We start from the raw sequence: 12,129 nt of genomic DNA, 5'->3' as shown, positions 1-12,129 counted from the left end.
GAATCATTCAGGGGTAATTTGGTCAATTTGATTGACAAATTATCCAAAGCAAAAGTTGCATTAAAATAATTATTAAATTATTGGAGGATTAATTAGAAATTAATTTGCTAATGAACTCAATTTGATTGAGTAATTGGGCTTAGGTTAAGCCAAATTGAATATGATTCAATTTGGGCTGCATCAGGGTTTGACCTAATTGGATTGGGTTCAACCCAAGTAGATTGAGCTTGACCCAATTAATGGGACTTGACCCAATTGGATTGGGCTTAATCCAAATCAATTAGAAGACCTTATTTGATGAGGATTATGAGTCCAAATAATCAGACTTGGATAAGGAGAAGAATCCTTAAATTTTAGGAACCCATCCTTATCTTCTTGGAGAAGAATGACATCTTAATATATCTCCAATATTTTCTATGCCTATCCTCTTTATTTTTGGCTAAAAATTGGCGTGAGAAGAGAGGAGGTGTGGGGCTATATTTTTCATAAAAATGGCGCCTTAAATCTTTCTAGAAAGATTTAGATGAATTTTCTAATTTGTAGGGATTGCATGGTGCATGAAATAGGGTGGTCCGCGGTTGAACTTTGGACGCATGAATTCCTATCTTTTAGGGTTCCAAAATGCACAAAATTTGGATATGTTTATCTCCTCTTAGCTCCCAAACCACCAAAATTTTTTGGGAATTTTATCAGCCAAATTAGTAGGCTAAATTAGATGTGAGGCATGAGGTGGTCTTTTGGCTATAAAAGACCCCCATGCCTTAGGTTCAAGATATACAATATTTAGAGGCTTCAAAAAATTCTGAAAAAATTCCCTGAGGGCCTCCATCCCTTCTTCTCCTTCATCCTCACATCCATCCTCCATCTCCTTGAAGAACAATCAAAGGTTGAGTGTTTAGATGGAGAAAGTTTCAGCCACTGTAGTGTTCCTGCGCGAGCAAGCACTCCTGTGGAAAACGATCTACCTAGGGCTTCGCGTGTACTTCTCATAGAGGCCATTCATGTGCGCGGCTGCGAAGTGAAGGATCAGATCCATAAGTTTCTTCCATCATAAAAGGTATTAATCCCACATCAATATTTTATTTTGGAGTCAGGGTCTAGGTCCGATTTTCCGAGGTTTTACCCTCCTTTGGGGCTCCTCACGGAGTTATCTCTAGAATCAATTCGATGGATATTCGGAGATTAATCGGAATAGAGTTCTTAAGTTTCAGATCTGATAATTAATCATGCATGAAAGTTTTAGCATAATTGTTTAAACGATTCCGGCATAATCCTATGTGTTCTTAAGGTGTTGATTTCTAGATTTGATCTTGTAAGCATGCATGAATTAAATTGTTTGATTCGGTTTTTCCGCTGCGTTTTAAAACTTAAAAAGAACTACGTATGGCTTGATCCCCCTTATGAAGGGGTACGTAGGCAACCCGATCAGGTTCAGCCATGGTTTTTTTTTAAAAAAAATTCAGCATGCTTAATACCGAAGAACCTAGGAATCCCTTTCAGTATGGCCCTATTGGGAGCGGTATGACGCTATCTGGGGCTCGGCGGATATCTCCGATCTAGCGAGCAATCTGTAGGTATGTGCCTTTGGTCTTAGCGAGATGCAGGTGGTTGATTAGTGATGGCCAGAGAGTGGATGTCGTGGAGGATGCGTGGGTGGACGAGCTCTCATTGAGCCGTTGGCTGACCCTGATCAGTTGTGAGGCTGGGGACTGCCTCAGGGTGTGTGACCTTATTCGTTCCAGAGGTGGGGGGTGGGACACCCGCCGGCTCGAACAGATGTTTGGGGTGCCACTTGCGGAGTGGATCCGGTCACTGCCGATTTCGGGGCACCCCTGCCCTGACGTCAGAGTTTGAAGTTCCTCGAGCAGGCCTGGAGTCAGAGTAGCTGACATCCTCTGCATGGTTTAGGATGGTGGGCAGTTGGGGATGGACCTTGGTTGGATTTGGCGGTTGGGGCTACACCCCAGGGTGGTATTATTTCTTTAGAAAGTTGCCTGAGGTAGGCTGCCGACGAGACTTTTGTTGTTCGAGAGGGACATAGGTATCCACCCCTAGTGTCCGGAGTGCCAGACTGATGAGTCCTTGGACCATGCAATCTTCCATTGTCACCAGGCTAGGCGATCTTGGGAGCGAGCGGGATTCCCCACGGAGCTCTGGTGGCACGCAGAGGCCTTTATCCATGTTCTTCGATGCATGTCCGAGGCTTCGTAGTCTAGACCGAAGGCAGTGCGGGCGACCTACACTGCTTATCAGATCTGGCTTGTGAGGAAGGCGTGGACCTTTGGAGACAGTTGCCCCCTACTGGGGGCGGTAGTGGAGAGGGCACGACTGCTGGCGATGGAGGTCTCTCGGAAGATCCGATCGGATAGACCTTCAACAGTTCGGGACATTTGGAGCTCTACATCTGCTCGTGGAGCGCCCCGCTTGGTGTTTTTCACCTGGGAGCCCCCACCACCGAGTTTTCTCAAGGTCAACTTCGACGGATGCGTCTTGCAGGGGGGCAGGAGTGGAGGTGCAGGCTTCGTTGTCAGGGGCCCGGACTCTAGGGTGATTGCGGCTGGGGGTTGCTACCCATTTGATACCTCTGTACTAGGAGCGGAGCTGAGAGCGGCCTGGCTTGGCATGCAGTATGTTTAGTGTGCTATGCAAGGGAGGGATGTCTTTTTGGAGGGAGACTCTGTGACAGTGATTGGATGGATCAAGCAGGTCTGGGAGGTTCGGTGATTACCACCCCTTGCTGCAAGATATCCGGGCTATGGCTTGTGGAGGGCTGAGGATTCAGGAGAAGCATGTTTTCAGAGAGGCTAATAGGATGGCGGATTGGGTGGCTTTCTTTGTTGCCAACCATTCAGAAGACCTCCTGTGGGAGGGAGAGGCGGACTTGTCCGCCGATTTTCTTGATGTTTTAATTTTTGACTTTCTTGGCTGTATCCGTACACAATATGTATGATACTTCCGATTTTAGCAATATATATATATATATATCTTGCATAATGCTCAATTAAAATATCTCTTTTTTCTAAGTTACCCCTGTGATATTTTGGTTTCTATTGCCGTATAAAACTCTTAATACATGGAAACCGCATAACATGGCAATAACGATTTGTTCTTTTTGAACTATGCAGTGAACCTATTATATATGACCCATAACTTTATGATATCAGTCGATGATGGAAGGTACTTGCATCTTTATTTTGTCTTAATCTAATCTAGAAAAGAAGAAAAAAATTTAGAGTTCTCAAATTTTAAGCAACTTAATTCCAACAAGAAAATATTACCGAAGTCTAAAATAATCTCACGACTTGAGAGCCAAACATGGTATCTTATAACTCTTTAAGCCGGGGGATGATCAAAAGGAATATAGAATTCATGGGATTATCTCTTTGCCACGTAAGCCCGCTTTAAAAAATCGTTCAAAATATTAGTTATTACTGCTTATACAGAATCTACAATGTGGATGTTTGTGACTGATTTTTCTTCGCGATCGTTATATATATTTTATTTTCTGATTCTCATGGTTGTATCTATATTATAATGGTTTAATGAATTATGGTTCACCAAAAAAATCATTCAGAATATGTTTAAATGGAGGAAGAAAAATTTAAAATAAGGAAAAACTTCAAGTTCTATACCATGCATACAGTATGTGTTATAGCTATCTCAAGATTTCGATAAAGAAATCTTAAATGAAGTCTCAAGGTCAACATGGTTGTAGGCATCCAAGGTCATTCTAGGCACATTTATATCACCGCCAGGCTTTGGCCCATGGGTATGAACTATAGATCACCTGAGGTTCTGAGCAAACCTTGAAGAAGCCATGTTGGCCAACTCATCATCAACAATTGGTTAGCCTCATGGAAAGATGAGAGACTTGGAGATTGGAACCCAGATTGATGGAGAGCATGCAAGTCCTGTAGATAAAGGATGTTGTCATCGATTGCTTGTAGATAATTAAGAAAAAGAAACACCCAGGAGAGGTCTTTTGGAAGAGTTATGTAGTACTTGATCCTGCTCCTCCTCTTCACTAACTTTTTTTCTCGTGACCTGCTAGTTTTGGAAGCTATGTGAGCAGCCGTTGTACTAAAAAAAAATACTATAATCTAGCAATCACTTTTGAATCATTCTAAGTTAGAGACGCATAGAATTTGAAGCGCATGCACAAATTATATACCTATACTTTTTCAATAAAAAGTATCTATCGATATACTTATCTTGTATATTCTAGTCATAAATTATTCTCATTGTTTATTTTGCAACATTTTTATTATCGATAAGGCTATTATTGCTACATATGTACTCATCCATGATACAATCCAAATTTCACCCAGATTTGAACCAATACTTGATTTATTTTTTAATTAAAAATCATTATAACCATTTACATTTGTGTAGGCAAAAATAACTCATAGCCATATTTTTAGAAATACGGTTATCAGTTGGGGAGGGGAAGGAGGGGGTCATCCGTGAAGCTATCCATGGCTTCTTCGAGCTAGGGATCGAAGGTAGGGAGACAATTTGGGGGTCAAAATGGAATTGAAGCTCCCAAGCATGATGGAAACTGGAAATGGGACAGAAGAAAACGGGCGGATTGGAATTCTGGACGCTTAGGCAGCAAAACAGTGGAACTTTGGCAAACTCAAAGGTCTAGGGAAGCTTAACATTGTGGGTAATGGACTAGAGGGATCTCTTCTTGATTGATTTGTGTTGCTGGAAATTTGGACCCGGGGGCAGCCGCGAACCAAAAAGGGGGAGGAGCTCCGCTGCCGGGACGGTGGATGGCGGTGCGCCGACGGGTGGCGTCTTCCTGGAGAGTCCTGCAAAAGAGCCGGTGGCCGGGCTTTCCGACGCCGGCCCTCCGAAGCTTAAGTCAGAGGGGGCTAATATGTGGGGGGAGTAAAGAAGGAGGAATGTTTGTTCTTTTGTGTGTATGTTTGTGTCCGTTTCCTCTTTTTCTCCCTCCCAGGTTCCTTTTTATAGGAGGATATCATGTTACCTGAGAGGTGACAGGGGGATTTGTCCTTTTTTGTGATAATTGGGCACGATTTTGCTCATTAATGGCGTAGTGGAGAATAAATCCGGATCAGACCGGAGTCAGGGAGTTGTCGCGGTTGATCGGACCCATTGGGGTGGTTGAACCGCCGGCCGTGGTGGGCCTAGGGTTCGTAGATGACAAGTGCATTGATTGCTGAGTGAACCGGTGGTCAGAAAGAGCCATACGCTTTGATGGTTCAGTGATCCGGAAATCACCTTGAGTCGTGTTCATTTAATGACTGAGTGCATCGGAGGCCTGAGGGGGTCTCATGCATTAATGATAGGGTGTGCCGAATGCCTGCGGAGATCTTGTGCCTTGATGACTTGGGGATGGTGGCAGATTGAAGTAGAGTCATGTATTTAGTTGTCAGATCCTTTAGAGGGTTAGGCGGAGATTGGATATTTGGCTAAGGCCTTCTGGTCTCGGCCTTCTGTGCTCGGCCTTCTGGTCTCGGACTTCTGTGCTCGGCCTGCTGTGCTCGGCTCTCTAGTCTCGCCCTCCTGATCTCGGCCTTCTGTGCTCGGCCTGCTGTGCTCGGCTCTCTGGTCTTGGCCTCCTGATCTCGGCCTTCTGTGCTCGGCCTGCTGTGCTCGGCTCGCTGGTCTCGGCCTTCTGGGCTCGAGAGCGGAAGAGCCCGAGCCCGAGCACTTGGATGAGCTCGAGAGCGGAAGAGCCCGAGCACTTGATGAGCTCGAGAGCGGAAGAGCCTGATCACTTGGATGAGCTCGAGAGCGGAAGAGCCCGAGCACTTGATGAGCTCGAGAGCGGAAGAGTCCGATCACTTGGATGAGCTCGAGAGCGGAAGAGCCCGAGCACTTGATGAGCTCGAGAGCGGAAGAGCCCGATCACTTGGATGAGCTCGAGAGCGGAAGAGCCCGAGCACTTGGATGAGCTCGAGAGCGGAAGAGCCCGAGCCCGAGCACTTGGATGAGCTCGAGAGCGGAAGAGCCCGAGCCCGAGCACTTGATGAGCTCGAGAGCGGGAGAGCCCGAGCACTTGATGAGCTTGAGAGCGGGAGAGCCCGATCGGAAGAGCCCGATCACTCGGATGAGCTCGAGAGCGGAAGAGCCCGAGCACTTCGATGAGCTCGAGAGCGGAAGAGCCCGAGCACTTGATGAGCTCGAGAGCGGAAGAGCCCGATCGGAAGAGCCCGAGCACTTGATGAGCTCGAGAGCGGAAGAGCCCGAGCACTTGGATGAGCTCGAGAGCGGAAGAGCCCGAGCACTTGGATGAGCTCGAGAGCGGACGGATTTGGGTGCTATAATTGCATTTGTGGGGTGGTCCATTTTTCCACCAACACTACCCCCCGACTTCCGAGTTCGAGCTGCCTTTTGGCTCGGACGAAGGAAGTAGTCCAGTCGTCGATCGTCCTGGTACCGTGAGCGTTCTTACGCCGAGGCCGTAAATTTCACCTGGCAACTAAAAACGTTTTTCTGCTCGGAGTCCGTTCTTTGGGGACGCCGGCAGAGAAGAATCCAAGCAAAAATAAATGAGATAAATGTAAAGACATTAATTGAACGGGTACCTGGTACCGTGAGCGTTCTTATGCCGAGGCCGTAAAGTTCACCTGGCAACTGAAAACGCTTCTCTGCTCGGAGTCCGTTCTTTGAGGACGCCGGCAGAGAAGAATCCAAGTAAAAATAAATGAGATAATGTAAAAACATTAATTAAACGGGTACCTGGTACCGTGAGCGTTCTTATGCCGAGGCCATGAACTTCACCTGGCAACTAAAAACGCTTTTCTGCTCGGAGTCCGTTCTTTGGGGGCTCCGGCAGAGATGAATCCAAGAAAAAAAATAAATGAGATTATGTAAAAATATTAATCGAACGGGTACCTGGTACCGTGAGCGTTCTTATGCCGAGGCCGTGAACTTCACCTGGCAACTGAAAACGCTTTTCTGCTCGGAGTCCGTTCTTTGGGGACTCCGGCAGAGGTGAATCCAAGTAAAAATAAATGAGATAATGTAAAAACATTAATCGAACGGGTACCTGGTACCGTGAGCGTTCTTATGTCGAGGCCGTGAACTTCACCTGGTAACTAAAAACGTTTTTCTGCTCGGAGTCCGTTCTTTGGGGACTCCGGCAGAGATGAATCCAAGAAAATAAATGAGATAATGTAAAAACATTAATCGAACGGGTACCTGATACCGTGAGCGTTCTTATGCCGAGGCCGTGAACTTCACCTGGCAACTGAAAACGCTTTTCTGCTCGGAGTCCGTTCTTTGGGGACACCGGCAGAGAAGAATCCAAGTAAAAATAAATGAGATAATGTAAAGACATTAATTGAACGGGTACCTGGTACCGTGAGCGTTCTTATGCCGAGGCCGTGAACTTCACCTGGCAACTGAAAACGCTTTTCTGCTCGGAGTCCGTTCTTTGAGGACGCCGGCAGAGAAGAATCCAAGTAAAAATAAATGAGATAATGTAAAGACATTAATTGAACGGGTACCTGGTACCGTGAGCATTCTTATGCCGAGGCCGTGAACTTCACCTGGCAACTGAAAACGCTTTTCTGCTCGGAGTCCGTTCTTTGGGGACACCGGCAGAGATGAATCCAAGTAAAAATAAATGAGATAATGTAAAAACATTAATTGAACGGGTACCTGGTACCGTGAGCGTTCTTATGCCGAGGCCGTAAATTTCACCTGGCAACTAAAAACGTTTTTCTGCTCGGAGTCCGTTTTTTGGGGACGCCGGTAGAGATGAATCCAAGTAAAGATAAATAAGATAATGTAAAAACATTAATTGAACGGGTACCTGGTACCGTGAGCGTTCTTATGCCGAGGCCGTAAATTTCACCTGGCAACTAAAAACGTTTTTCTGCTCGGAGTCCGTTTTTTGGGGACGCCGGCAGAGAAGAATCCAAGCAAAAATAAATGAGATAATGTAAAAACATTAATTGAACGGATACCTGGTACCGTGAGCGTTCTTATGCCGAGGCCGTAAACTTCACCTGGCAACTAAAAACGCTTTTCTGCTCGGAGTCCGTTCTTTGGGGACTCCGGCAGAGGTGAATCCAGCTTGTTGTTAATCACGGACTTTTCGCTAATCAGAAACAGGAGAACGAGCCGAGCTCACTGGTCAATGAAGACCGCATCCCGTTGTACGCATCCCGCTGTATCGGGGCATCCCGACCATGGTCAGGGTAGGAGAACGAGCCGAGCTCGTTGGTCGGTGGAGACCGCATCCCGCTGTATTAGGGCATCCCGACCATGGTCAGGGTAGGAGAACGAGCCGAGCTCGTTGGCCGATGGAGACCGCATCCCGCTGTATCGGGGCATCCCGACCATGGTCAGGGTAGGAGAACGAGCCGAGCTCGTTGGCCGATGGAGAACGAGCCGAGCTCGTTGGTCGGTGGAGACCGCATCCCGCTGTATCGGGGCATCCCGACCATGGTCAGGGTAGGAGAACGAGCCGAGCTCGTTGGCCGATGGAGACCGCATCCCGCTGTATCGGGGCATCCCGACCATGGTCAGGGTAGGAGAACGAGCCTGGTACCATACGACAATTAGGAGAATTGGTGAGTTCGAATAAGTACACAAACCATCACAAGTCATCATAAAATGAAATATATGGTTGAATAGCAGGGGACCCCTTGGGGTCCTACTAGTGATACACGCGGAGATTTTCAGAACTCCAACTTCGTGGAATGGGAGTCCCATCAGGGGTGTAAGCCTTGGACAGCGGTAGCCAAAGCTTGCACCTGTTGCATCAGGGCATCAAACTGTTCCGGCCGAACTTGAGGAGTTGACTCGGCCGGAGGTGGTGAGTTCTGGACAGAGTGTCCAGGACTAGGTGGAAGACGTCGAGAGGCATTGGAAGCCCCTTTAGTTCTTAGTTTCATGGCAGCAACTCGGGCCCTTCCTCTAGCGCCAACTGTTGGTGGAAATTCTGGACCCGGGGGCCGCCGCGAGAACCAAGGAGGGGGAGGAGCCTCCAATGCCGGGACGGTGGATGGCGGTGCGCCGGCGACTGGCGTCCTCCTGGAGAGTCCTGCAAAAAAGCCGGTGGCCGGGCTTTCCGGCGCCGGCCCTCCGAAGCTTAAGTCAGAGGGGGCTAATATGTGGGGGGAGTAAAGGAGGAGGAATGTTTGTTCTTTTGTGTGTATGTTCTTTTTCTCCCTCCCAGGTTCCTTTTTATAGGAGGATATCATGTTACCTAAGAGGTGACAGGGGGATTTGTCCTTTTTTGTGATAATTGGGCACGATTTTGCTCATTAATGGCGTAGTGGAGAATAAAGCCGGATCAGACCGGAGTCAGGGAGTTGTCGCGGTTGATCGGACCCATTGGGGTGGTTGAACCGCCGGCCGTGGTGGGCCTAGGGTTCGTAGATGACAAGTGCATTGATTGCTGAGTGAACCGGTGGTCAGAAAGAGCCATACGCTTTGATGGTTCAGTGATCCGGAGATCACCTTGAGCCGTGTTCATTTAATGACTGAGTGCATCGGAGGCCTGAGGGGGTCTCATGCATTAATGATAGGGTGTGCCGAATGCCTGCGGAGATCTTGTGCCTTGATGACTTGGGGATGGTGGCAGATTGAAGTGGAGTCATGTATTTAGTTGTCAGATCCTTTAGAGGGTTAGGCGGAGATTGGATATTTGGCTAAGGCCTTCTGGTCTCGGCCTTCTGTGCTCGGCCTTCTGGTCTCGGACTTCTGTGCTCGGCCTGCTGTGCTCGGCTCGCTGGTCTCGGCCTCCTGATCTCGGCCTTCTGTGCTCGGCCTGCTGTGCTCGGCTCGCTGGTCTCGGCCTTCTGGGCTCGAGAGCGGAAGAGCCCCCCGAGCACTTGGATGAGCTCGAGAGCGGAAGAGCCCGAGCACTTGATGAGCTCGAGAGCGGGAGAGCCCGATTGGAAGAGCCCGATCACTTGGATGAGCTCGAGAGCGGAAGAGCCCGAGCACTTCGATGAGCTCGAGAGCGGAAGAGCCCGAGCACTTGATGAGCTCGAGAGCGGAAGAGCCCGATCGGAAGAGCCCGAGCACTTGATGAGCTCGAGAGCGGAAGAGCCCGAGCACTTGGATGAGCTCGAGAGCGGACGGATTTGGGTGCTATAATTGCATTTGTGGGGTGGTCCATTTTTCCACCAACAATTTGCATCTTGGGTTCAAAGATCAACCCCAACTCATGTCAGTATATGCGTGGGAACGTGTTTGAAAACTTTGGATACCTTGCATCGGAATTTATCATGGACAAGGCTGAACATATACAGTTCTACCATATTCAGCGATTTTTTAATATTAACTAATCAAGGCAGTAAAATTATTGACCCTTCAATACTAAAAAAATTATTTAATTTTCAATATCAAAAAAATATATATTTTTTTGTTTGGTACAACGGCTGCTTATACTACTCTAGCGTGAGTACAACCAACAGAGTTGAGAGAAAGGAGATGGCGTAAGAGTGGAGGGGCGGCTATAAAACATGTCTAAAAGATCTCTTTTGAGTGGTGAGCAGCGAAGAGGTAAACCCAGTCTGCAGCCCTGTTTGCCTTCTGATACACATAAGCAATCTGAAATGAGCCACAATCTCTTATCATCCCGTGAATATTTCTGAGCAGTGGGTGGCAATCGCCCCACCACTTCTCATCCCGAATCCACTCTACCACCATAGCTGAGTCCTTTTCCAAGAAGATGTTGTCAGTCCCTAGAATACGCCTCGCGATAATGATGCTCTTCCAAACTGCTCTGAACTTCACCTCAATAGTTGATATGTCACATGTGCGACGTCCTTCCACAAGAATCACCGAATCAGTCTGAAGTTGTATTTCTGATCACAAAATTTATACCTTCTCTACCTCTACCGTAGAAATTTATTTTGAGAAGAGCAGGGGTGGTTCAGCAGTTATAATGAATGTATGGGATTAAATTCTCTTCTCACCAAAATTTGAGAGATTAGGAGTGATAATAAAAAAAAAATTGGAACATCTAATTTTAGTTACTATCTTTTGAGTTCAAAAATTTTCAATCCGCTCTCCGAAGTTAAGTTAACCCGTTCAGCGTCGCCTGGAGCCCCACCCGTGCCATTAAAGTACCATCTAAAAGGACACAATTATCCCCTTTCATCCTTTATTTTAATTACCCCTCTTCGTCCTTTTCTTTTTTTTCCTTACTTTCAAAAAATACACTCTCTACTCTCGAAAGCTTCCCTCTCTCTTCTTTCGTGCCGCCTCTCGTCAACAGAGACCGTGAGGGTCATAGAGCTTCCAATCCCAGCTAGGAAGGCGGTGGACAGGCTTGTATGGATTCCGATAGAAAGAATGAGGGTACATGCTAGAGAAGGAAGCCAGCTCCACCAGTTTTAGGCCATGTTTTGTATTTTGACTTACTTAGTTTTGCACACGCAGGATTAACGTGAGCGCGACTGTTTCACCCCCCCCCCCCCCCCCCCCCCCCCCCCCCCAAAAAAAAAGGAAAAAAAAAAAAAGAAAAAAAAAAGAAGAAGAAAAAAAAAAAAGAAAAAAAAAAGAAGAAGAAGAAAAAGAGAGAGACCATGAGATTAGATTCTATCCTCCATCTCCACTGTTGGGGAATCTAAGTCGCCCTAAAGCACGTGAGCACATCGACAGCACGTGACCTCGAAAGCGCCCGACCTCAGACACCCTGCCAGGCACCCAACTTCAGAGCTCCCGACTTCGGAAGTCCGACCTCGCCACTCACCTACCGCGGCCACATCCTTCTGTAGTCCGATCAGAGACCATGCCCTGCCACCGCCCCTAGCATTTAATGCGCATGGCCTCCGCAGACCTCTGGCTTACTCCACAATTATTGCGTATCTTCGGCTTACTCAACAATTAATGCGTATCTCCGGCTTACTCAACAATTAATGCGTATCTCCGGCTTACTCAACAATTAATGCGTATCTCCGGCTTACTCAACAATTAATGCGCGTGGCGCCTGTTATCTACGAATCTACAGTCCTCCACGGCAAATCAGCTCGGCTGCATCCAGTCGACCCTGACAACCCCCTGATCCCGACCTCCTCTCCGACGGCAAGGCATTAATTCACTTGATCGTGCACCAATTCATGCGACGTGCCCAGCCGTCGGCAACTTCGTCCCATCACATCACAGGTAACCCAGCACCCTTCTATAAAAGAG

This window comes from Phoenix dactylifera, unplaced genomic scaffold (genome assembly GCF_009389715.1).
Source record: "Phoenix dactylifera cultivar Barhee BC4 unplaced genomic scaffold, palm_55x_up_171113_PBpolish2nd_filt_p 000130F, whole genome shotgun sequence".
NCBI classification, from domain to species: Eukaryota; Viridiplantae; Streptophyta; class Magnoliopsida; order Arecales; family Arecaceae; genus Phoenix; species Phoenix dactylifera.
Note: the sequence above shows the minus strand (reverse complement) of the source record.